The sequence below is a fragment of the Paramisgurnus dabryanus genome, chromosome 13, assembly GCF_030506205.2.
Source record: "Paramisgurnus dabryanus chromosome 13, PD_genome_1.1, whole genome shotgun sequence".
NCBI lineage: Eukaryota > Metazoa > Chordata > Actinopteri > Cypriniformes > Cobitidae > Paramisgurnus > Paramisgurnus dabryanus.
The window spans coordinates 37,988,123-38,013,041 of NC_133349.1; the positions used below are offsets into that span (position 1 = coordinate 37,988,123).

The 24,919-nt window shown below is 38.7% G+C and overlaps 8 non-coding genes and 13 pseudogenes across 8 annotated transcripts; all 21 read left to right on the forward strand.

Moving 5' to 3' along the window:
* The first annotated feature begins 12,735 nt into the window (after positions 1-12,735).
* On the forward strand, positions 12,736-12,854 carry LOC135742581 (5S ribosomal RNA; annotated as a pseudogene).
* A 123-nt stretch (positions 12,855-12,977) lies between these two features.
* LOC135741761 (5S ribosomal RNA) lies at positions 12,978-13,096 on the forward strand. The gene has a single exon (XR_010529606.1). It is a non-coding gene; the product is annotated as a 5S ribosomal RNA (ribosomal RNA).
* Positions 13,097-13,221: 125 nt separating this feature from the next.
* LOC135742532 (5S ribosomal RNA) lies at positions 13,222-13,340 on the forward strand (annotated as a pseudogene).
* Positions 13,341-13,462: 122 nt separating this feature from the next.
* Positions 13,463-13,581, forward strand: LOC135742887 (5S ribosomal RNA). The gene has a single exon (XR_010530290.1). It is a non-coding gene; the product is annotated as a 5S ribosomal RNA (ribosomal RNA).
* Positions 13,582-13,701: 120 nt separating this feature from the next.
* LOC135742010 (5S ribosomal RNA) lies at positions 13,702-13,820 on the forward strand. The gene has a single exon (XR_010529843.1). It is a non-coding gene; the product is annotated as a 5S ribosomal RNA (ribosomal RNA).
* A 125-nt stretch (positions 13,821-13,945) lies between these two features.
* LOC135741981 (5S ribosomal RNA) lies at positions 13,946-14,064 on the forward strand. The gene has a single exon (XR_010529816.1). It is a non-coding gene; the product is annotated as a 5S ribosomal RNA (ribosomal RNA).
* Positions 14,065-14,185: 121 nt separating this feature from the next.
* On the forward strand, positions 14,186-14,304 carry LOC135742545 (5S ribosomal RNA; annotated as a pseudogene).
* A 125-nt stretch (positions 14,305-14,429) lies between these two features.
* On the forward strand, positions 14,430-14,548 carry LOC135742427 (5S ribosomal RNA; annotated as a pseudogene).
* A 121-nt stretch (positions 14,549-14,669) lies between these two features.
* On the forward strand, positions 14,670-14,788 carry LOC135741963 (5S ribosomal RNA). The gene has a single exon (XR_010529799.1). It is a non-coding gene; the product is annotated as a 5S ribosomal RNA (ribosomal RNA).
* A 125-nt stretch (positions 14,789-14,913) lies between these two features.
* On the forward strand, positions 14,914-15,032 carry LOC135742578 (5S ribosomal RNA; annotated as a pseudogene).
* A 125-nt stretch (positions 15,033-15,157) lies between these two features.
* Positions 15,158-15,276, forward strand: LOC135742132 (5S ribosomal RNA). The gene has a single exon (XR_010529961.1). It is a non-coding gene; the product is annotated as a 5S ribosomal RNA (ribosomal RNA).
* A 121-nt stretch (positions 15,277-15,397) lies between these two features.
* LOC135741773 (5S ribosomal RNA) lies at positions 15,398-15,516 on the forward strand. Its single transcript, XR_010529618.1, has one exon. It is a non-coding gene; the product is annotated as a 5S ribosomal RNA (ribosomal RNA).
* Positions 15,517-15,641: 125 nt separating this feature from the next.
* On the forward strand, positions 15,642-15,760 carry LOC135742233 (5S ribosomal RNA; annotated as a pseudogene).
* A 125-nt stretch (positions 15,761-15,885) lies between these two features.
* LOC135742531 (5S ribosomal RNA) lies at positions 15,886-16,004 on the forward strand (annotated as a pseudogene).
* Positions 16,005-16,126: 122 nt separating this feature from the next.
* On the forward strand, positions 16,127-16,245 carry LOC135742176 (5S ribosomal RNA; annotated as a pseudogene).
* A 125-nt stretch (positions 16,246-16,370) lies between these two features.
* Positions 16,371-16,489, forward strand: LOC135741799 (5S ribosomal RNA). Its single transcript, XR_010529643.1, has one exon. It is a non-coding gene; the product is annotated as a 5S ribosomal RNA (ribosomal RNA).
* Positions 16,490-18,439: 1,950 nt separating this feature from the next.
* On the forward strand, positions 18,440-18,558 carry LOC135742569 (5S ribosomal RNA; annotated as a pseudogene).
* A 129-nt stretch (positions 18,559-18,687) lies between these two features.
* Positions 18,688-18,805, forward strand: LOC135742574 (5S ribosomal RNA; annotated as a pseudogene).
* A 125-nt stretch (positions 18,806-18,930) lies between these two features.
* LOC135742467 (5S ribosomal RNA) lies at positions 18,931-19,049 on the forward strand (annotated as a pseudogene).
* A 117-nt stretch (positions 19,050-19,166) lies between these two features.
* On the forward strand, positions 19,167-19,285 carry LOC135742435 (5S ribosomal RNA; annotated as a pseudogene).
* A 125-nt stretch (positions 19,286-19,410) lies between these two features.
* LOC135742533 (5S ribosomal RNA) lies at positions 19,411-19,529 on the forward strand (annotated as a pseudogene).
* Positions 19,530-24,919: the final 5,390 nt, after the last annotated feature.

Genomic DNA, 24,919 nt, shown 5'->3' on the forward strand with positions numbered 1-24,919 from the left:
CCCATCACTGAATGAATGGTGACGCAATTTACACGCGATAGAGATACGTCACCGCCATTAACAAAGTTGCATTCAACAAAAATCATTCAAAAAGTGTATTTTGCAGAGGTGGAAAGTAACAAATTACATTTACTCATGTTACTGTAATTGAGAAGTTTTTTTGTGTATTTTTACTTTTTTGAGTAGTTTTTAAAATCTGTACTTTTACTTTTACTTAAGTATGTTTTGTTTAAAGTATTGTACTTCGCTACATTTTAAATCATATCCGTTACTGAGTAAAAAAATATTTTAAAACGCAAAGTGATAAAGACGCGCAACGGATGTAAATGGGCGGGGCCCGGGGAACGCGCAAAAATAACCATGGAGACGGACGAGACAGGCGCGCGCTAATGCAGACCTGCCTCAGGTTAAATCTTATAAAAGAAACCCCTGGTCATATTTAAGCGACCACTTTCCACTGACGCGAAGCGAGTGTTTCATTTCTATGAAAGGTAGGATTCATGCTCTTAAGTACGAAATTGCACGACGCGTTTTTAATACCATGCGCATTATCTTCCGAGGTCTAGCAGCTTCGCGTCAAGTCAAACACAACTTCAAAACGTCCCCGAGAATGCTCATTAGACATTGCAGAGAGAGAGAGAGAGCGAGAGAGAGCGAGAGAGAGAGAGAGAGAGAGAGAGAGAGAGAGAGAGAGAGAGAGAGAGAGAGAGAGGAATAAAGGTCATCAGGTACCCAGGTCAGGGAAGTAAGAAGATAATAAACGTGTCAAATGTATATAGACATGGCACTCATCTCATTATATGCTCATTTAAACTAGATATATAGTTTAATAAAATAATGTATGTTACCAGCAATACATCAATTACAACCTTACTATAGTGATTGTATTTACAAGCTGCTGACCACCTTCAAAAGTGCATAACTCACCTGTAAAAATCATTAAACAATTCCATAAATGTTTCTTACTTTAAAAAAGCTTTTTATTTTATTAACTTTTTGTTATTGCACTTTAATTGTAAAGATGTTCCTACAATTACAAACAACTAGTTTGAGATGTATATTCCCTTGTCGTTTTTGAACTATCCTAGAATCCTCCACCTCTTCCCGCTGTAAAAAAAGTAACTTTTACTCTGAGTAAAGTTAAAATGACTTACTTTTTACTTTTACTTGAGTATATTTTAAGACAAGTAACTTTACTTTTACTTAAGTAAAATATTATTAAAGTAACTTTACTTTTACTTCTTGAGTACAATATTTTAGTACTTTTTCCACCTCTGGTATTTTGTCAGGTGATTATGACATTTAACCAATTTTTGAGATGTGTGTAACACTATTTGACTGAAATGGTTATCAGAAATAATCTCAGAAATAATTTATTTAAAAAAAAGACAAAAATGTTTTAACTAAAACTTGACTAAGATATATTAAGTCTTCTTTTGACTAACATTAGACTAAAATGACAAGACGTTTAGTTGACTAAAACTAGACTAAAATGACGGGACTTTTAGTCGACAAAAACTTGACTAAGATACCTTGAGTTGTCTTTTGACTAAAACTAGACTAAAATGATGAGACTTTTAGTCGACTAAAACTTGACTAACAAAAAAAGATATGCACAAGACTAAGACTAAGACTAAATTAAAAATAGGTGACAAAATTAACACTACCACATAAGTCTTGAAATGTCTATCGAATCGAGTCAGCACTCGCTTACGTCCACACCACCCTGAGCACGCCCGCTCTCGTCTGGTCTCGGAAGCCAAGCAGGGTCGGGCCTGGTTAGTACTTGGATGGGAGACCGCCTGGGAATGGCTCATGACCCCCACAAGTCCCTATCCTGGGTCCCGATGACCTTGGAAAATTCCAAGTAAACAGATCAGCAGGACGGTGGAGGGAGGACATGTGTTAGATATGGGAGGGGCCAAACAGAAGTCAATGTTTTCTCACTTCAGAACATCAATACTAAATTTACTGTTCTTTTTATGTTTTTGTGAGTAAGACCTTGAAGACTAGAATCTTTGACTTGAATGTTTTATTAAGCATAATATGATGTCTGTCACGTAATGTAACAAACATAATGCTTTAATGAAAACAATAAAAAACAAGCAATGTAACACATGTTTTTGCTCATATCTATGTGAAGTATGAATTAATGCACTTTACAAATAAACTTGAGACTTTTAGTTACAATGTTTGCAAGATCACTGAAAAAATCTAAAAAGCTATATTAGGCTACTTGAACAAAGTGTAATTTGCTCATATCTGAGATATTATTCACTCTATATGCCCTATTCACCCTCTAGGGAGCATGAAAAATGTACACATAAAACGGCCTTAATGGAATTTTAGAAAAATACTGTATCTTTACCATACTGGTAAGTAACTCAGCCTCTGTTATACTCAATACAGTTTCATGTGACAGTCTTTACCTCTATTAAGTGGACAAATAGAGAACAAGAGAGAGGAATCATATATTTGGAAACATTCTTTTTTTATTTGTTCAACAATTTATATCTATAGAAATAAACAACACAACAATAATAACAATAACACAGGTAACAATGTAAACAGAATAGAATTTACATTAACCCTTGTGTGGTGTTCGGGTCTGTGGGACCCGTTTTTAATGTTTACAAAAATAAAAAATATGCAATTAATTATTGTTTCAACCTCAGATTCATTGGCCTTGGCTCATTTTCTATAAAGAACATAAAAATAAACAACTTGATAATGGCTGTACACTGTACACCCCCCCCCCTACACATTTATATTACATATGTGGTGTTCGGGTCCACTGGACCCGGGATTAATAAGAGTGTAAAAATTGAATGTGCTATGTAACTTCACTCTGTTTTTCTTCTATCTGGGACTTCTGTGAGTGCATGAGTGTGTTTGTATATATGTCTGTACATATATGATGGATGCATGTCAGAGTTTTGTCCTTCTGCACTTTCTATAATGCTGCAAGGATACAACATGTAATATATCAAGCATGAACACTTGTCTGCCCCCACTGTCCCAAACACTTTACCTTCTGTCTAACAGGAACCATTCTACATTTTACCATTATCTCCCTTACAAAAAAATCCATAGTTTTATTGTAGTAAAAGAGTAGTAATCATGGTAAATTTGTGTATAAATTACCATTTGTAAAACTATGGGTTTACCACAAAACCTATGGTGTGTGCACGCACGTGTGTGTGTTATGAGTGCGTGAGAGATACAAAGTAAATAGAGAAGTAGAAATAGAGAAAGTAAAATTTTATATCCAAGCATTTTTATCATTTTAAGTTGTAGCCAATAGCAACACATTTTACTGCAGTGTGTGTGGACATAAGATGGAGGGGAAGACACAGTATATGTCTATAAAATGCAAGAAATGCATATGCAACACAGCTACAAAGTAAAAATCTGCTTCTTATGTGTTGTGTAGGCTGGCATGAACAGGTTATGTGTTCAATGTGGATGATGTGTTATGATAAGGCATCTTACCAGATGGGGCTTGTGCTATGTAAACTGACACAAATATGTACAATTTCAAACTAAGTTCAAAGAATTAAACATCAAAGTGATGAAAAACTTATTTGAGATGAAAAAGTGATAAATACTTATTTTGTTTTTCCACAATATCTGGGGGAGAATATAATTTTCTTCTGTTATTTCATATTATCACAAAAACGAATAGCACTTTTATTTATAAATAGTCCTCAACTAGTGGTAAATGACAAAAATTAAACATAAATTCTGTCTATATTACTTGCAATAAGCCTAAAATAAACATCTGTTAACAGTTATACATAAATTTGTATGATGGCATTGTTTTAAGATACGAATAATGCAGTGGGTCCACTAGACCCACAAACATTGTCTAAGTAACAAAAATATGAACACCACACAAGGGTTAATTATTAAGTAATTTAGCAGAAAATAGCTAAATAGGTACTAATAAGTTATTATTTACAGGATTCTTATTAAGATTTATACATTGAACAATATACAATATAAGTACAATCAGTGTTGGGGAAGTTACTTTCCCCAATACTGTGTACAATATATACAAGGGGATGAGGTAAACTAGGTCTAATCCAGGTCTGAACCAGGTACAAACCATACCCCAGAAATCTGCTATTGTGATTTGGGGGATGTAGTTGGCTCTCTAATTGTTATTTTTCTTCATTTTTAGTTCCTCATCTACTACACTTTTGAAGTGTTCAAAACTGTTGAACACAACACCTTCAAAACCTGAAGTGGTGGACTTTCTAGTTGCTGGGCAATACGTAAATATTTTCTGGCTACTTTCAGCAGCCTTGTCTTTGGACGGCGTGTAGCCCACCACACTGGGGTACTTGGCAGGCCCCACAAGGCTTCGTGGATTTATGAGGCTTGATTGGTCTGGATGTCAGCGCAGGAGGCGGTGCGAAAGGTATGACCCTTGACTGCTGGATGCCCCACAGAGCATCATGGATGGTCCCTTTGGCTATGCAGGAACCACTACAAGGACAGGTGCTTTTGACGCTCCGGATGGGATGTACGTGGCCACAGGGGGTTTAGGTTGAATGGGCTGGTTCACAAACTCTTCCACATCCATCCTGCAAAGATAAGTCATACATGCGATGATGAGTATAATTCATAAGAAATAATGGGTATGACTATCAATTTACATGGTTTGTTGTGTTTAAGTTTAAACCATTCAGCTGATGAATTCAGATATCATGTAAGCAATAAGGTATGAGAGGATGTGCTGTATCGTAAATAAGTAACGGCTGAAGGGGTTGCAGGCACTCCGCTTAGTGTTACTTGTTCACGACACAGCACTTGCCTCAAGTACCTTATTGCTTTTATAAAACAGTTACCAAACAATATTAAAGTTAAAAAATGTATTGTTGCAACTTTCATGAAGTTAAATCAGTAAAAGCATTTCTTCCGCTAGAAAAAATAGTCCCTGACCGTGAACAAGAACGTTCCAATGTGTAATATGCATGAAAGCTCAAATAAAAACAACAAACTGTTCTCAAACTTTGTCTCATTCTGTTTATGTCTAAACGTGTGGTTGCTAAGGGTTTTACAGCTTACCTCTGCTTCTGAGAATGCCTTTTTCCAGCTGCATGACATGGGCTCTGGCACTGAACCTGAGGTCGATCTGGAGCTGGAAGGGATTCTGACAAAGTAGGAGCTGCTGGCATTGGTTCTTCTGACAGCACTCGTTGGTGGGGTTTCACCTTTGGCATTACGGTTGCCCTGTAGTTAGCCTTGGCATTCAGATTGGGCAGTTGAGGAGCATCATATCGTTCTTGTTGTAGGCCAGCACTGCACCTGCAAGGGCACTCATAAACACCCCATAGTTGGCATGGCTCTGTTTGATGACAACAGCATCCCAGCGGTGCAGCCAGTGTCGGATGTCCAGTCGGATCACAGTGCCATTCTGCACCCAGTCCCTGAACAGATTCTCCAGGAAGGACGAAGCACTGTCACAATAAAAATTTTCAGCATGTGTTCTTTTTTTTGTTGCATTAAATGAATGACAAATTTTATCAGGGTATATGTATGTGTTATTACCTACCGACAACAGTTGTTATCTGCATATATGACAGCTGGTGCAGGAGCCCTAGCTCGTTCAAAGCGGGCCATCAGACCTTTGGCCATACGTCTGTAGCACCCCTCAGACTCAGCTGCCACCACCACTGTGGTCAAGTACTGCCCCCATTGTTCAGCACACTGGTGATATACTGTATGGTGCCCTGGCCATCACCATATATCTTCTTAGGGACCTGGAAAACACAAATTCATTTGATAGTTTCTATCAATAACCTGTCTGCCCAATATGATTTATATGAATTACAATGCATGTACATTTTGTATCTATCACATTTGAACACTGAACAGTGAGGCCAAAGTCCCTTATTCAAAACAATAGGTTGGCTCAAGTCATTTTAAAGTGACTAAACAAATATTAAGTCTGCTGAACTTCATGAATTGATACAATACACATACCTTTTTTGTGCCATCAATGCAGAGGATTTCTCCAGTCACACTGAGGATTGAGGCTCTGTACACAGGCATCTTCTCCATCTCCATGATCATGTGCGCACGCCTCAGCACACAGGCACAAGGAAGGGGAGTCCGGGGCAGAGGAGGGTACCAGCAGCTTTGACAAAGGCCAGGATGCTCTTCTGAGACGATGCAGATCCAGCTGTGTGGGCTTCATAAAGGAGAGTCTGGTACAGGGCACGGCACTCCACATACCACTCATCATGTCCCTGCTGCAGCAGTCTCTGGACTTCGTTCATGGACACATTGTTGACCCTGTCATTCAGAAGAATAACCACACCTTTGTCAATAGCACGCTTCCCACATAGTATGGCAGAAAACATGCTTCTGATGGCCAGGGCCAAGTTCATCAGAATCTTTGGACTGTGTGCCAGCCAAATGTACTGCTGAACATGATGACTGTCCTTATCTTCACTGTCTGCGTCACTATGTGTCTTACTCACTGCCCGCCTCATCTTTTCACAATGTGAACACTTCAGCTTCTCCGTCAACAGGGTGTAATTGTACTTTCACATTTCCCCTCCAGCTTCCAGGTGCTGTTTTTGGTGGCTGCTCAGCTGCTGTTTCAGTGCGAAGCTTGTCCCACACACTTCACACACATGTTCCTTTGGACCATGAAGCTGCATGTGCCGAGTCAGGTTGGACTTCACAGAGAAACTCTTGTCACACACACTGCACTTGTGTCCCTCCACATCCATGATTTCTATCTGTTGTATAAAAACAGAAACGGATTCAGATTAGTTTCTTCTTTTCAAACTGTACAGGGGACTAAACACTGGAAAACCAGGAGATGCAAAACGTGTACACAAGTAACAGTACTGCTAATACTATTACTTAAAGTAGAAGTAAAAAGGTATTTTGTAAAATAATAATCATAAAAAAACTACACAAGTACTGAGTAATCTTTATTGATGTTATCAGATTTACTTTTTAATGTGATATTTCATATGATTAGCTGAAATTTCAAAAGGTAACGGTTTTATAAGTGCTTTAACATGTTATTGACTGTTAATGGATTATCATATTGTACAGTATGTAGTCAGTCAATTCCAACAGGAAAAACTGGCATTAGTATTACTAACAATAAGTAAATTCTACCTGTATTTGGCGAGTAAGGCTAGTCTTAATGTCCAGCCCTGATTGTGTTTGGGTATTTCGAAAGTATTTAATTTGAGTAAAATATTACAAAGAGTCGAAGAACTGCAGTTTACGATACACGTTAGCAGTTAACTTAAATGGGCGATTATATTTTCCCTATTTGTGAGGACTCTGCCATAATCTGGTTTAGTATTATATCTAGTTGTGTATGGCAGGGTCCTGACAGTACAATGTTTTGTGTGGGAGAACGTGGTTTTGGTATTGTCATATCAGACCACGTTTTTCCCATGTCTTGTGACTTTTCCCCGCTCCCTTGTATTCTCTTGTCATTGTGTGTTATTTTTCCCCGCTCCCTTGCATTTTCCAGTCTTTGTTTTTATGTCTTGTTTAGTCTAGTGTTCTGTTTTCATGCATATATATATATATATTTATATATATTTATATATATATAAATATATTTATGGTTTTGTCTTGTTGGTATTGTGGTTGTCTTGTGTTTGTATGTGTTTTACAGGTTCACGTGTGCTTCCCTCACAGGTGTTCCTGTTCAGTGTGATTGCCTCCTCTCGTCTTCCTCACCTGTTGCTTGTTATCCTCTCGTCTGATCTGTGTATTTAATCCCTGTGTGTCTAGTGTGTCTTTGCAAGTCCGTTTGTCTTTAAACTCGTCTGTCACAGTGTATGTTCTTGCCATTTCTAGCTACGCTAGTTCCTAGCCGTGTTTTGTGTCTGTTTATAGTTGTGGAATTATCTAGTGATGGTGAAATGAAGCCTTGTGAAGCACTGAGGCTTTTCCCTCAACTGTATCGCAAAAAGGTTCATTACTCGAAGCTTTTCAACACGTTGCACACTAACGACATCTTGTGGTCAGAAGGTGAACAGCTGCTTGTGCCAGATGACCTATTTTTTTGTTTCATGTAATAATTAACTGTGAAAACCACAAAAGCAAAGTGGTTTTGAACAAAATGTTTCTTCATGTGTTAATGTAGTAGGCTACTTAGAATATGTGAACAAATTTGAATGAATTTAAGCAAAAATAATAAATGGGACAAATTAACTTATAGAAACATTTGTATGAATCTGCTTTGATCAATACATGCAGCCTTATTTACATAAACTTTAGCCTTAGTCCTAAGCCTACGAGTTCAAAGGCATGGCTCATGTAGGAATATATAATCAAAATAAAACAAAAGAATGTATGGAATGGTGAAGTGCTTGTGAACTGGGAGATGAAAGTGCTTGTGAACTGGGAGATGATAGTGCTTGTGAATTGGGGAGTTTTTATTTTGTGGGTAATTAAAGAAATTAGAGATTTTTATTAAGGAACAGAACTTGTTCAACAGTGCGGGGGCTAAGTCTATTTCTTTTTTTGTTTACTACTTCCCCTGCCTTTGAAAATATTCTCTCACATGGGACTGAGGAGGCAGGAGTGCATAAAAATTCCAGGGCAAGATGATAAAGATGTGGATAGACACCCTTTTGGGTCGCCCAGAAATGCAGGGGATCTTCTGTGCGTGGAATATTTGGATCACTTAAGTAGCGTTGCACTTCAACTGTAGCATCTGCAGTTGCATTTTTCATTTTTCTGGTTTCCACAACATGACTGTCCAGTAGATCCCACAGACCTAATAGACAGAATAAAGTTTTACAAATAAAAGTTTGATGGAATTTTATTCTCTCCAGTATAGCTACATGCATGATGCATGTGAAACACGCACACTCAATACAACAAACTGTACCTGAATGGGTTACATCACTGCCTGTGGCTTCTGTTGTCTCTGGTTGTGATAGGGGTATTTGAGAGGATGTGGATGGGGTGTTTTGGGCTGCTCTAATGACTGCAGCACATTCTGCTGTGAGACGTCTCACAGCAGTCTGTGCATTTGACTGGCTGCAGAAACCTATAGTTTTAAAGCGTGGATCAAGCAGAGTTGCCAGAGTCATGACGCTCATAGTCTCATATGTAGACAATCTCTCAGCAAGAAGTCTCATGAGGTTGTTGCACAATTGCACAGCCATCTCATCATGAACCTGTGAGCTCTTTGTAGTGATTGCATGCCTCAGCATTCTTATAAGAGGGATCACCTTTGAGCCTGACACTCTCTTCTCTTCGGACAATTCAGTGGAAGCCTCATTGAAATGACACATTACACCAAGACATTCATTTACTTTTTGGTACTCCTCTGAAGTCAAAGGTGTGAGGTTTGTCTTCAAAGTTACCAAAGCAGCACCTACTGGCTCCCTCTGAGCAAAGAGACGCTCTAACATGGTGTATGTGCTGTTCCAACGTGTATCGACTTCCTGAATCAACTTATGAGTTGGTTTGCCCATCTGATTTTGTAACACCAATAATCTCTCTCTTGCTGTTGTACTACATTTGAAATGAGCCACAATCTTCCGTGCCTTTAGTCTTATGTCCTCCAATCCCTGTGTTTGTTCTATTGCCTTCTTCACGACTAGGTTTAATGCATGTGCTATGCAGTTTGTGTGGCGGAGCTTCAGTATGCTTGCACAGGCAATCATATTAGCAGCAGCATCAGTTACTAAACACCTGACTTTGTTTTGAATGCCCCACTCTTCAATCAAAGCTGACTTCACCTCTGCTATATTTTGAGATGTGTGACTGTTTGAAAATTTTCCCACCCCTAATAAAACTGTGGACAGTTGATCATTATCATTTATAAAATGACATGTCACTGCCAGATATGCATCCATATGAAGAGATGTCCACATATCAGATGTGAGGCTTACTGCTCTGGCCTTTTTCACCTCTTCTATTGCCTTCTCTTTGGCTTCCTTGTATTTATCCTCTACCATTCTCTTTAATGCCTGGCGGGAAGGAAGAGTGTAGGTTGGATCCAATAAACCTACAAACTCTTTAAAGCCAGCATCTTCAACAATTGAAAATGGCTGGTAATCTTTCACAACCATGTTGACCAAGGCCCCATCAATCTTTTGTTTTCTGATCCCTGCAATACAGTAAAGTATTTAAAGCATAACTATGCATTATTTAAGATATGTTTTCATAAAAAACAGCACTTAACCAAAAATTTACCTTGGTTGCCCGTAGCTGGTCCACTGTCACAAGATGTGTTCTCATGTTTAGCTCTGAAATGTCTCAACATTGAGGATGTGTTGTTACTATAAGAAAGCTGCTGAGAACAAATCAGGCACTCAACCTAAAGAAAGAGATAACATAAATTAATTGTATTTTTTTCATATAGCCTACATGTATGCTTTTAATATATTTTATTATACATTGAATATGCATAAAATACTTTTGTAACTATTTATTCATATTACTATTACCCAATTTTTACAAATATTTATTATTTTTCAAATACTATTATTTATAATAATAATAATAATATAATAATAATAAGAGGAAGATGAAGATGAAGAAGAAGAAGAAGAAGACATCAACAACAATGAGCTTACTTTATTTGTTGATACAACCTGAAAATGCTGCCAGACTTCCGAACGGCCTCTTTTCTTGGCAGGTTCCATTCTCAAAATTCAAAAGCGCTTACCCTCTGTTTCAGTCTCAGTTCACTATCGATCTACCTAAGTGCATGAGACTCGAAACCTGCGCAAGGGGTTCGCGCTACTTTTGAACCAGATTACGAAGCAGTCACGTGGTTGAGAGCGAAAACGAAGCTTCGGACGTCATTGATCACGTGGTTATGCCAAAACGAATCAAGCTCCGGTACAGTGCTTTACTGTGAGATGTTTCGTTTTTTTGATACAAGCTTCGAAGCCTCGGCGCAGAACGTCACATCACTAGAATTATCTCTCCTACCCCAGTCTGTGCTCTCTGCTACCCGGGAGTTTTTCTGTGGACTCTGATTACTCGACGGCTCTCAGATGGCGCTTTTCCATTGCATAGTACCCCACGGTTTAGTTTAGTTTGGGTCGGGTCAGCTTACTTTTGGGAGCTTTTCCATTGGGTGCAGTACGTAGTACCTGATACTTTTTTTCGTACCACCTCGGTTGGGGTTCCAAGCGACCCGAGCTGATACCAAACGTGACGTGAAAACACTGTAGGTCACTGATTGGTCTGAGAGAAGCGTCATCGCTATAATGTAAATATTCGCTTTAGCTTACTGCTAGCTTGCGCTGTCTCAAGCAAACATGTTGTTATCTGTGTTCTGCTATAAGTTTCCAAACACCCTTTTAGCGATGAAAAACATCCACAGGTTGAGAATCCGGGACACAATAAGTTTTTTCCAGACTTGCAGTTTGTGGCGGCACATTCGCGACGTGCACGTCTGCATTATAAATGCATAAATGCAACTTGAATGAGGCTCAGCGGAGCAACGTCGACTGACGCCACGGGTCGGGTGTTTGAACAGAAACTGTCATGTGAGACAGAGGTAGTTATAAACGCGATGTGCAAACATCTATTTGTGGTGGCCAATTTTAATTTTGTGGTAGACTGAGAAATAAATGAATGTATGGGAATGTACAACAACGCTCTCACGTGTATGATGTCACAGCAGTAGGCAGCGTAAATATAACGACACGCCTATAATCCCTCCCACTACGAAGTGATACTAAACTCGATGGAAAAGCTAACCACGCCAAAGTGAGGTGAGCTGACCCGACCCAAACTAAACTAAACCGTGGGGTACTATGCAATGGAAAAGCGCCAAGAGACTGTCTCTCACTCACCAGTTACGGACCACTCTCCTTCTGCCTGCTTAACTGCCTGCCTGTTTTATTGACTGCCTTTTGTGCTTACAGCAGCGCACACTCGCCGCGGCATTGCCGCTGTCCAGTAGGAGGGTCCTTCAGCACTGAAGCTGCACGGCTTCTCCCTTCAGCACCACTAACGCTCTCTCTCTGCCCGCCACAGGATCTCCTCTTCCATCTGCCTCGAGTGCCTGTAGTCGGACTGTCATCTGGCCTTTTGTGGTTGGCCCCCACATATACTCTCTCCCACCGTTCGCTGTCTGGCCGGAGCCCGAACGTGTGTGCTCCCCGCCTCAGCCGTCTGCCCTGGGGTGGCTTTATGCCCAGACGCGCTATTGTCTGTTTACCCACATTATTATTTAAATAAAACCTTCTGTTTACTGCATTGGGATCTTCTGTTTTCTTGAGCCTGACACTATTAAAGCTTTTAAAACTTCAATAACTTTGTAATTACTGCACGTAAATCCACGCGAATCCATACAAAAAACGGTTAGAAAGCATTTATATGAATATACTGGTAAATATACTGGACTTACCTCTTGTTTGCTGTAACCGATCTCAATCAAATGATCATAGTAGTGTTATTATTTACGTTTGTCACTCACTTAATATTCAAAGCTTCGGCGCCATCCGATTGGTGGGTTGAGGAAGCGACCTGCTCATCAGAGCTCAGTGATTGGTTGGTTGAGCAGCTCAACTCGCTCAACGGCGCTCAATGATTGGTCGGCATAGGGACTTGGAGGAGAGAACGCCTGGGAATACCAGGTGCTGTAAGCATTTAATTAATTAATTATTTATGTCATTTTTTCCCATGAATGCGTCCTTTCTGTAAGCGTTCACCGATGTCATGGCGTTGCCACATTAGTCTTGAAGTGTCTCTCGAATCGAGTCGGCACTCGCTTACGGCCACACCACCCTGAGCACGCCCGCTCTCGTCTGATCTCGGAAGCCAAGCAGGGTCGGGCCTGTTTAGTACTTGGATGTGAGACTGCCTGGGAATACCAGATGCTGTAAGCATTTAATTAATTAAATATTTATTTATGTCATTTTTTCCCATGAATGCGTCCTTTCTGTAAGCATTTACCGGTCATGGCATTGCCACATTAGTCTTGAAATGTCTCTCGAATCGAGTCGGCACTTGCTTACAGCCACACCACCCTGAGCACGCCCGCTCTCGTCTGATCTCGGAAGCCAAGCAGGGTTGGGCCCGGTTAGTACTTGGATGGGAGACCGACTGGGAATACCAGGTGCTGTAAGCTGTTAATTAATTATTTATTTATTCATGTCATTTTTTCCCAGGAATGCTTCCTTCTTGTAAGCATTCACCGATGTCATGGCGTTGCCATATTAGACTTGAAGTGTCTCTCGAATCGAGTCAGCACTCGCTTACGGCCACACCACCCTGAGCACGCCCGCTCTCGTCTGATCTTGTAAGCCAAGCAGGGTCGGGCCCGGTAAGTACTTGGAGGGGAGACCGCCTGGGAATACCAGGTGCTGTAAGCTTTTAATTAATTAATTATTTATTTATGTAATTTTTTGTAAATGCATCCTTTCTGTAAGCATAGGCTGATGGCATGGCGTTGCCACATTAGTCTTGGAGTGTCTCTCGAATCGAGTCAGCATTTGCTTACGGCCACACCACCCTGAGCACGCCCGCTCTCGTCTGATCTCGGAAGCCAAGCAGGGTCGGGCCTGGTTAGTACTTGGATGGGAGACCGCCTGGGAATACCAGGTGCTGTAAGCATTTAATTAATTAATTATTTATGTCATTTTTCCCATGAATGCGTTCTTTCTGTAAACGTTCACTGATGTCATGGCGTTGCCACATAAGTCTTGAAGTGTCTATCGAATCGAGTCAGCACTCGCTTACGGCCACACCACCCTGAGCACGCCCGCTCTCTTCTGATCTCGGAAGCCAAGCAGGGTCGGGCCTGGTTAGTACTTGGATGGGAGACCGCCTGGGAATACTAGGTGCTGTAAGCATTTATTTAATTAATAATTTATTTATGTCATTTTTTCCCATGAATGCGTCCTTTCTGTAAGCGTTCTCCCATGGCATGGCGTTGCCACATTAGTTTTGAAGTGTCTCTCGAATCGAGTCAGCACTCGTTTACGGCCACACCACCCTGAGCACGCCCGCTCTTGTCTGATCTCGGAAGCCAAGCAGGGTCGGGCCTGGTTAGTACTTGGATGGGAGACCGCCTGGGAATACCAGGTGCTGTAAACATTTAATTAATTAATTATTTATGTCATTTTTTCCCATGGATGCGTTCTTTCTGTAAGCGTTCACTGATGTCATGGCGTTGCCACATAAGTCTTGAAGTGTCTATCGAATCGAGTGAGCACTCGCTTACGGCCACACCACCCTGAGTACGCCCGGTCTCGTCTGATCATTGAAGCCAAGCAGGGTCGGGCCTGGTTAGTACTTGGATGTGAGACCGCCTGGGAATACCAGGTGCTGTAAGCATTTAATTAATTATTTATTTATTTATGTCATTTTTTCCCATGAATGCGTCCTTTCTGTAAGCGTTCTCCCATGGCATGGCGTTGCCACATTAGTTTTGAAGTGTCTATCGAATCCACTCGGCACTCGCTTACGGCCACACCACCCTGAGCATGCCCGCTCTCGTCTGATCTCGAAAGCCAAGCAGGGTCGGGCCTGGTTAGTACTTGGATGGGAGACCGCCTGGGAATACCAAGTGCTGTAAGCATTTAATTAATTAATTATTTATGTCATTTTTTCCCATGAATGCGTTCTTTCTGTAAGCGTTCACTGATGTCATGGCGTTGCCACATAAGTCTTGAAGTGTCTATCGAATCGAGTCGGCACTCGCTTACGGCCACACCACCCTGAGCACGCCTGCTCTCGTCTGATCTCGGAAGCCAAGCAGGGTCGGGCCTGGTTAGTACTTGAATGGGAGACCGCCTGGGAATACCAGGTGCTGTAAGCATTTAATTAATAATTTATTTATTAATGTCATTTTTTCCCATAATTACGTCCTTTTTGTAAGCATTTACCGATGTCATTGCGTTGTCACATTAGTCTTGAAGTGTCTCTCGAATCGACTCAGCACTCGCTTACGGCCACACCACCCTGTGCACGCCCGCTCTCGTCTGATCTCGGAAGCCAAGCAGAGTCGGGCCTGGTTGGTACTTGGATGGTAGACTGCCTGTGAATACCAGGTGCTGTAAGCATTTAATTAATTAAATATTTATTTATCTCATTTTTTCCCATGAATGCGTCCTTTCTGTAAGCGTTCTCCCATGGCATGGCGTTGCCACATTAGTTTTGAAGTGTCTCTCGAATCGAGTCAGCACTCGTTTACGGCCACACCACCCTGAGCACGCCCGCTCTTGTCTGATCTCGGAAGCCAAGCAGGGTCGGGCCTGGTTAGTACTTGGATGGGAGACCGCCTGGGAATACCAGGTGCTGTAAGCATTTAATTAATAAATTATTTATGTCATTTTTTCCCATGAATGCGTTCTTTCTGTAAGCGTTCACTGATGTCATGGCGTTGCCACATAAGTCTTGAAGTGTCTATCGAATCGAGTCGGCACTCGCTTACGGCCACACCACCCTGAGCACGCCCGCTCTCGTCTGATCTCGGAAGCCAAGCAGGGTCGGGCCTGGTTAGTACTTGAATGGGAGACCGCCTGGGAATACCAGGTGCTGTAAGCATTTAATTAATAATTTATTTATTAATGTCATTTTTTCCCATAATTACGTCCTTTTTGTAAGCATTTACCGATGTCATTGCGTTGTCACATTAGTCTTGAAGTGTCTCTCGAATCGAGTCGGCACTTGCTTACGGCCACACCACCCTGAGCACGCCCGCTCTCGTCTGATCTCGGAAGCCAAGCAGGGTCGAGCCCGGTTAGTACTTGGATGGGAGACCGACTGGGAATACCAGGTGCTGTAAGCTTTTAATTAATTATTTATTTATTCATGTCATTTTTTCCCATGAATGCTTCCTTCTTGTAAGCATTCACCGATGTCATGGCGTTGCCACATTAGACTTGAAGTGTCTCTCGAATCGAGTCAGCACTCGCTTACGGCCACACCACCCTGAGCACGCCCGCTCTCGTCTGATCTTGTAAGCCAAGCAGGGTCGGGCCCGGTAAGTACTTGGAGGGGAGACCGCCTGGGAATACCAGGTGCTGTAAGCTTTTAATTAATTAATTATTTATTTATGTAATTTTTTGTAAATGCATCCTTTCTGTAAGCATAGGCTGATGGCATGGCGTTGCCACATTAGTCTTGAAGTGTCTCTCGAATCGAGTCAGCATTTGCTTACGGCCACACCACCCTGAGCACGCCCGCTCTCGTCTGATCTCGGAAGCCAAGCAGGGTCGGGCCTGGTTAGTACTTGGATTGGAGACCGCCTGGGAATACCAGGTGCTGTAAGCATTTAATTAATTAATTATTTATTTATGTCATTTTTTCCCATAATTACGTCCTTTTTGTAAGCATTTACCGATGTCATTGCATTGCCACATTAGTCTTGAAGTGTCTCTCGAATCAAGTCAGCACTCGCTTACGGCCACACCACCCTGAGCACGCCCGCTCTCGTCTGATCTCGGAAGCCAAGCAGGGTCGGGCCTGGTTAGTACTTGGATGGGAGACCGCCTGGGAATACCAGGTGTTGTAAGCATTTAATTAATTAAATATTTATTTATGTCATTTTTTCCCATGAATGCGTCCTTTCTGTAAGCGTTCTCCCATGGCATGGCGTTGCCACATTAGTTTTGAAGTGTCTCTCGAATCTAGTCCGCACTCGCTTACGGCCACACCACCCTGAGCACGCCCGCTCTCGTCTGATCTCGGAAGCCAAGCAGGGTCGGGCCTGGTTAGCAGGGACGTGCACAGACATTTTGAGGGGCAGGGGCTCAAGTGAAATAAAGGGCACTTCTCATAATTATATATAAAAAAAGTATTTATATTAACGCAATTCTGACTTCCTTTTTAAAAAAAATATTAAAAAAGTTAATTCATTTTATCTTCCTCAAACTCACGCAATTGTTAATCAAAATAATCAGTTGTTCACACAGACACCATCTCCTTAGTAGTCTAGGTTTATAGAGCAGCAAAGGAAGCCATTACACAATGTGCATGTTTTGAAAACATTAAATTACACATTAATTACAAATTTGTTAAAATGCTAAAAACAAAGTTGTGACTGCTGAGTTAGCGCTACATGCCAATAAATGCTATATCATATGCTAGCGTTTAGCTGATTAGTTGTTACTCAAAATGTATTTTTGTCTGATAAGGGCTCAAAATATAAGGTCCGTTTACTAATTTGAGCTTCTGGCATGAGCCTCAGACCAGAGCTCAACATTATTATTCATGACCCTTTCAAATAGGGCAAAAATAGACCATTTCATTCAAATGACAAATTCTAGGGTTGTAAATAGACATGTAAAAACGTTTCTGGATAATTTTTGCACTTAATAAAGCAACATTCTATGTAATTGTCAAAGAACAATTTAACATATTATGGCAACACATCCTATGGCACCTTTAATCTTAGGTTTCATATTTATTAGGGGTTACACACGTCAGAAACAACAAATATAGATTAGGCCTATTTTATTTGTATTTATATTTTACTTTTTTGTGATGTCAGTGAAAATTCAGACTGGGCAAGTAAAATACTGAACCATCAGAATTCTTCCCAATCTACTCCAGCACTCCAGTATAACACATTATACTTATTTAACAGCCATTACAAAAAACGCAAACAAAAAAGCTTACTACTGCAGTTAGCAATTATTTTATTGTTTGTGCTTTATTATTTTATGAGCAGTCTGTTTAAACTACACTACACTGTTACAAGTTTGCAACTCTTCAGGTTAATATGGGATTGCCATGAAAACAATGTCCCTGAATCGTTATGTGTAACAACGTGTCCCATATTTTGTGCATAAAACTGTTAATATAAGAATGCTTTCTTCCTCACACACTTACCGGTACGGTAGCTGCCTGCATAATCATGCACATGATCGCGTCTCGTTCTTCGGGCTGAGCTTTGGCGCTTGAAGCGCGAATGATGCAGCACGAGTGTAGACAAACCAATCATAAAGCCAAGTAAGTTAGAGAGGGGGGACTAAGGAAAGGTAAAGCCAATCATATTAGCGATTTGAATTTTGGAGGCGGGACTCATCTGTTAACCGTTTGTGTGCCACAAATAGCGCTATTTTTCTTTATATAAGAGTTTACATTTTATTTAAATGATTTCTGAATAAATTCATGTTAAATGAAATAAGCAAAACACAAGAAACAGACAGACATCAGTTGTTATATGAATAATGATCATATTATTATTATTTTTTTTAAAAAGCACCCCAGAAAAAAAGGGCACTTTCTCTCCAGGAATAAAAAGGGCAGGTGCTCAAGCCCCCTTTGATGTCTATGTGTGCACGTGCCTGCTGGTTAGTGCTTGGATGGGAGACCGCCTGGGAATACCAGGTGCTGTAAGCATTTAATTAATAAATTATTTATGTCATTTTTTCCCATGAATGCGTTCTTTCTGTAAGCGTTCACTGATGTCATGGCGTTGCCACATAAGTCTTGAAGTGTCTATCGAATCGAGTCAGCACTCGCTTAAGGCCACACCACCCTGAGCACGCCCGCTCTCGTCTGATCTCGGAAGCCAAGCAGGGTCCGGCCTGGTTAGTACTTGGATGGGAGACCGCCTGGGAATTCTAGGTGCTGTAAGCATTTAATTAATGAATTAATTATTTATTTATGTCATTTTTTCCCATGAATGCGTCCTTTCTGTAAGCATTTACCAATGTCATTGCGTTGCCACATTAGTTTTGAAGTGTCTCTCGAATTGAGTCAGCACTCGCTTACGGCCACACCACCCTGAGCACGCCCGCTCTCGTCTGATATGGAAGCCAAGCAGGATCGGGCCTGGTTAGTACTTGGATGGGAGACCGCCTGGGAATACCAGGTGCTGTAAGCATTTAATTAATTAAATATTTATTTATGTCATTTTTTCCCATGAATGCGTCCTTTCTGTAAGCGTTCTCCCATGGCATGGCGTTGCCACATTAGTTTTGAAGTGTCTCTCGAATCGAGTCCGCACTCGCTCAGGGCCACACCACCCTGAGCACGCCCGCTCTCGTCTGATCTCGGAAGCCAAGCAGGATCGGGCCTGGTTAGTACTTGGATGGGAGACCTCCTGGGAATACCAGGTGCTGTAAGCAATTAATTAATTATTTATGTCATTTTTTCCCATTAATGCGTTCTTTCTGTAAGCGTTCACTGATGTCATGGCGTTGCCACATAAGTCTTGAAGTGTCTATCGAATCGAGTCGGCACTTGCTTACGGCCACACCACCCTGAGCACGCCAGCTCTCGTCTGATCTCGAAAGCCAAGCAGGGTCGGGCCTGGTTAGTACTTGAATGGGAGACCGCCTGGGAATACCAGGTGCTGTAAGCGTTTAATTAATAATTTATTTATTTATGTCATTTTTTCCCATAATTACGTCCTTTTTGTAAGCATTTACCGATGTCATTGTGTTGCCACATTAGTCTTGAACTGTCTCTCGAATCGAGTCAGCACTCGCTTACAGCCACACCACCCAGAGCACGCCCGCTCTCGTCTGATCTCGGAAGCCAAGCAGGGTCGGACCTGGTTAGTACTTGGATGGGAGACAGCCTGGGAATACCAGGTGCTGTAAGCGTTTAAATATTTAATTATTTATTTATGTCATTTTTTCCCATGAATGCGTCCTTTCTGTAAGCGTTCTCCCATGGCATGGCGTTGCCACATTAGTTTTGAAGTGTCTCTCGAATCGAGTAAATTATGAAAGAATTTTCATTGAACTATCTCTTTAAGTTGTGCCTTCAGTTGTGTCGAAGATGTTTAAGTTGTCATCATATCAGCTCTGCAAGCCTGTAAAGCAAATAATGAAATAAATAACCATTGACTTCCATAGTAGGAAAAAAATATTTTGGAAGTATCTTTATAAATGATGAAGAAAATATTGTGAAACATTATTATTAGATTATAATTAGCACACAGATGATGGTACCTATTAAATTCCATCATTTTTTATTCCTACTATGGGAGTCAATGGTCACTATCTGCTGTGGGTTTACCATCATTCCTCAAAATATTTTATTTTGTGTTAATCAGAAAAAAACTAATGTATACAGGTTTAAAACAACACAAGGATGAGTAAATTATGAAAGAGATTTCATTGAACTATCTCTTTAAGTTGTGCCTTCAGTTGTGTCGAGGATGTTTAAGTCGTCATCATATCAGCTCTGCAAGCCTGTAAAGCAAATAATGAAATAAATTAACATTGACTTCCATAGTAGGAAAAAAATATTTTAGTAGTATCTTGATAAATGATGAAGAAAATATTTTAAAAATTATAATTAGCACACAGTTGATTGTACCTATAAAATTCTATAATTATTTTATTTCTACTATGGGAGTCAATGGTCACTATCTGCTGTGGGTTTACCATCATTCCTCAAAATATTTTATTTTGTATTAATCAGAAAAAAACTAATGTATACAGGTTTAAAACAACACGAGGATGAGTAAATTATGAAAGAATTTTCATTGAACTATCTCTTTAAGTTGTGCCTTCAGTTGTGTCGAAGATGTTTAAGTCGTCATCATATCAGCACTGCAAGCCTGTAAAGCAAATAATGAAATAAATTACCATTGACTTCCATAGTAGGAAAAAAATATTTTGGAAGTATCTTTATAAATGATGAAGAAAATATTTTAAAAATTATAATTAGCACACAGCTGATCGTACCTATTAAATTCCATCATTTTTTTTATTCCTACTATGGGAGTCAATGGTCACTATCTGCTGTATTTGTGTTAATCAGAAAAAAACTAATGTATACAGGTTTAAAACAACACAAGGATGAGTAAATTATGAAAGAATTTTCATTGAACTATCTCTTTAAGTTGTGCCTTCAGTTGTGTAGAGGATGTATAAAAGTTGTCATGATATCAGCTCTGCAATCCTGTAAAGCAAATAATGAAATAAATTACCATTGACTGCCATGGTAGGAAAAAAATATTTTAGTAGTATCTTGATAAATGATGAAGAAAATATTTTAAAAATTATAATTAGCACACAGTTGATTGTACCTATAAAATTCTATAATTATTTTATTTCTACTATGGGAGTCAATGGTCACTATTTGCTGTGGGTTTACCATCAATTCTCAAATTTTTTTATTTTGTGTTAATCAGAAAAAAACTAATGTATACAGGTTTAAAACAACACAAGGATGAGAAAAGTATGAAAGAATTTTCATTGAACCTATAAAGGATGAGTAAATTATGAAAGAATTTTCAATGAACTATCTCTTTAAGTTGTGCCTTCAGTTGTGTCGAAGATGTTTAAGTCGTCATCATATCATCTCTGCAAGCCTGTAAAGCAAATAATGAAAAAAATTACCATTGACTTCCATAGTAGGAAAAAATTTTTTTAGAAGTATCTTGATAAATGATGAAAATTTTTTTAAAAAAATTATAATTAGCACACAGTTGATGGTACCTATAAAATTCCATCATTTTTTTATTCCTACTATGGGAGTCAATGGTCACTATCTGCTGTGGGTTTACCATTATTCCTCAAAATATTTTCTTTTGTGTTAATCAGAAGAAAACTAATGCATACAGGTTTAAAACAACACGAGGATGAGTAAATTATGAAAGAATTTTCATTGAACTATCTCTTTAAGTTGTGCCTTCAGTTGTGTCGAAGATGTTTAAGTCGTCATCATATCAGCTCTGCAAGCCTGTAAAGCAAATAATGAAATAAATTACCATTGACTTCCATAGTAGGAAAAAAATATTTTAGAAGTATCTTGATAAATGATGAAGAAAATATTTAAAAAAATTATAATTAGCACACAGTTGATGGTACCTATAAAATTCCATCATTTTTTATTCCTACTATGGGAGTCAATGGTCACTATCTGCTGTGGGTTTACCATCATTCCTCAAAATATTTTATTTTGTGTTACTCAGAAAAAAACTAATGTATACAGGTTTAAAACAACACAAGGATGAGTAAATTATGAAAGAATTTTCATTGAACCTATAAAATTCCATAATTTTTTTATTCCTACTATGGGAGTCAATGCTCACTATCTGCTGTGGGTTTACCATTATTCCTCAAAATATTTTCTTTTGTGTTAATCAGAAGAAAACTAATGCATACAGGATTAAAACAACACGAGGATGAGTAAATTATGAAAGAATTTTCATTGAACTATCTCTTTAAGTTGTGCCTTCAGTTGTGTCGAAGATGTTTAAGTCGTCATCATATCAGCTCTGCAAGCCTGTAAAGCAAATAATGAAATAAATTACCATTGACTTCCATAGTAGGAAAAAAATATTTTAGAAGTATCTTGATAAATGATGAAGAAAATATTTAAAAAAATTATAATTAGCACACAGTTGATGGTACCTATAAAATTCCATCATTTTTTATTCCTACTATGGGAGTCAATGGTCACTATCTGCTGTGGGTTTACCATCATTCCTCAAAATATTTTCTTTTGTGTTACTCAGAAAAAAACTAATGTATACAGGTTTAAAACAACACAAGGATGAGTAAATTATGAAAGAATTTTCATTGAACCTATAAAATTCCATAATTTTTTTATTCCTACTATGGGAGTCAATGCTCACTATCTGCTGTGGGTTTACCATTATTCCTCAAAATATTTTCTTTTGTGTTAATCAGAAGAAAACTAATGCATACAGGATTAAAACAACACGAGGATGAGTAAATTATGAAAGAATTTTCATTGAACTATCTCTTTAAGTTGTGCCTTCAGTTGTGTCGAAGATGTTTAAGTCGTCATCATATCAGCTCTGCAAGCCTGTAAAGCAAATAATGAAATAAATTACCATTGACTTCCATAGTAGGAAAAAAATATTTTGGAAGTATCTTTATAAATGATGAAGAAAATATTGTGAAACATTGTTATTAGATTATAATTAGCACACAGCTGATGGTACCTCTTAAATTCCATCATTTTTTTAATCCTACTATGGGAGTCAATGGTCACTATCTGCTGTGATTTTACCATGATTCCTCAAAATATTTTATTTTGTGTCATTTAGAAAAAAACTAATGTATACAGGTTTAAAACAACACAAGGATGAGTAAATTATGAAAGATTTTTCATTGAACCTATAAAATTCCATCATTTTTTATTCCTACTATGGGAGTCAATGGTCACTATCTGCTGTGGGTTTACCATCATTCCTCAAAATATTTTGTTTTGTGTTAATCAGAAAAAAACTAATGCATACAGGTTTAAAACAACACGAGGATGAGTAAATGATGAAAGAATTTTCATTGAACTATCTCTTTAAGTTGTGCCTTCAGTTGTGTAAAGGATGTTTAAGTCGTCATCATATCAGCTCTGCAATCCTGTAAAGCAAATAATGAAATAAATTACCATTGACTTCCATAGTAGGAAAAAAATATTTTAGAAGTATCTTGATAAATGATGAAGAAAATATTTTTAAAAATTATAATTAGCACACAGTTGATTGTACCTATAAAATTCCATCATTTTTTTATTCCTACTATGGGAGTCAATGGTCACTATCTGCTGTGGGTTTACCATCATTCCTCAAAATATTTTATTTTGTGTTTATCAGAAAAAAACTAATGTATACAGGTTTAAAACAGCACGAGGATGAGTAAATGATGACATAATTTTCATTGAACTATCTCTTTAAGTTGTGCCTTCAATTGATGTTTAAGTTGTCATTATATCAGCTCTGCAATCCTGTAAAGCAAATAATGAAATAAATTACACAAAATAAATTTTTTGAAAATATAATATTTTCTTTTGTGTTAATCAGAAAAAAACGAATGCATACAGGTTTAAAACAACACGAGGATGAGTAAATGATGACAGATATTTCATTAACTATCTCTTTAAGTTGTGCCTTCAGTTGTGTCAAGGATGTTTAAGTCATCATCATATCAGCTCTACAAGCCTGTAAAGCAAATAAAGAAATAAATTACCATTGACTTCCATAGTAGGAAAAAATATTTTGGAAGTATCTTGATAAATGATGAAGAAAATATTTTGAAAAATTACAATTAGCACACAGCTGATGGTACCTATTAAATTCCATCATTTTTTTATTCCTACTATGGGAGTCAATGGTCACTATCTGCTGTGGGTTTACCATCATTCCTCAAAATATTTTATTTTGTGTTAATCAGAAAAAAGCTAAAGTATACAGGTTTAAAACAACACGAGGATGAGTAAATGATGACATAATTTAATTTTCATTGAACTATCTCTTTAAGTTGTGCCTTCAGTTGTGTAGAGGATGTTTAAGTTGTCATCATATCAGCTCTGCAATCCTGTAAAGCAAATAATGAAATAAATTACAATTGACTTCCATAGTAGGAAAAATACATTTTAGAAGTATCTTGATAAATGATGAAGAAAATATTTTGAAAAATTACAATAAGCACACAGCTGATGGTACCTATTAAATTCCATCATTTTTTTATTCCTACTATGGGAGTCAATGGTCACTATCTGCTGTGGGTTTACCATCATTCCTCAAAATATTTTCTTTTGTGTTAATCAGAAAAAACTAATGTATACAGGTTTAAAACAACACGAGGATGAGTAAATGATGACAGAGATTTCATTAACTATCTCTTTAAGTTGTGCCTTCAGTTGTGTCGAGGATGTTTAAGTCGTCATCATATCAGTTCTGCAAGCCTGTAAAGCAAATAATGAAATAAATTACCATTGACTTCCATAGTAGGAAAAAATATTTTGGAAGTATCTTAATAAATGATGAAGAAAATATTTTGAAAAATTATAATTACCACACAGCTGATGGTACCTATTAAATTCCATCATTTTTTTTATTCCTACTATGGAAGTCAATGGTCACTATCTGCTGTGGGTTTACCATCATTCCTCAAAATATTTCATTTTGTGTTAATCAGAAAAAAACTAATGTATACAGGTTTATAACAACACAAGGATGAGTAAATGATGACAGAGATTTCATTTACTATCTCTTTAAGTTGTGCCTTTA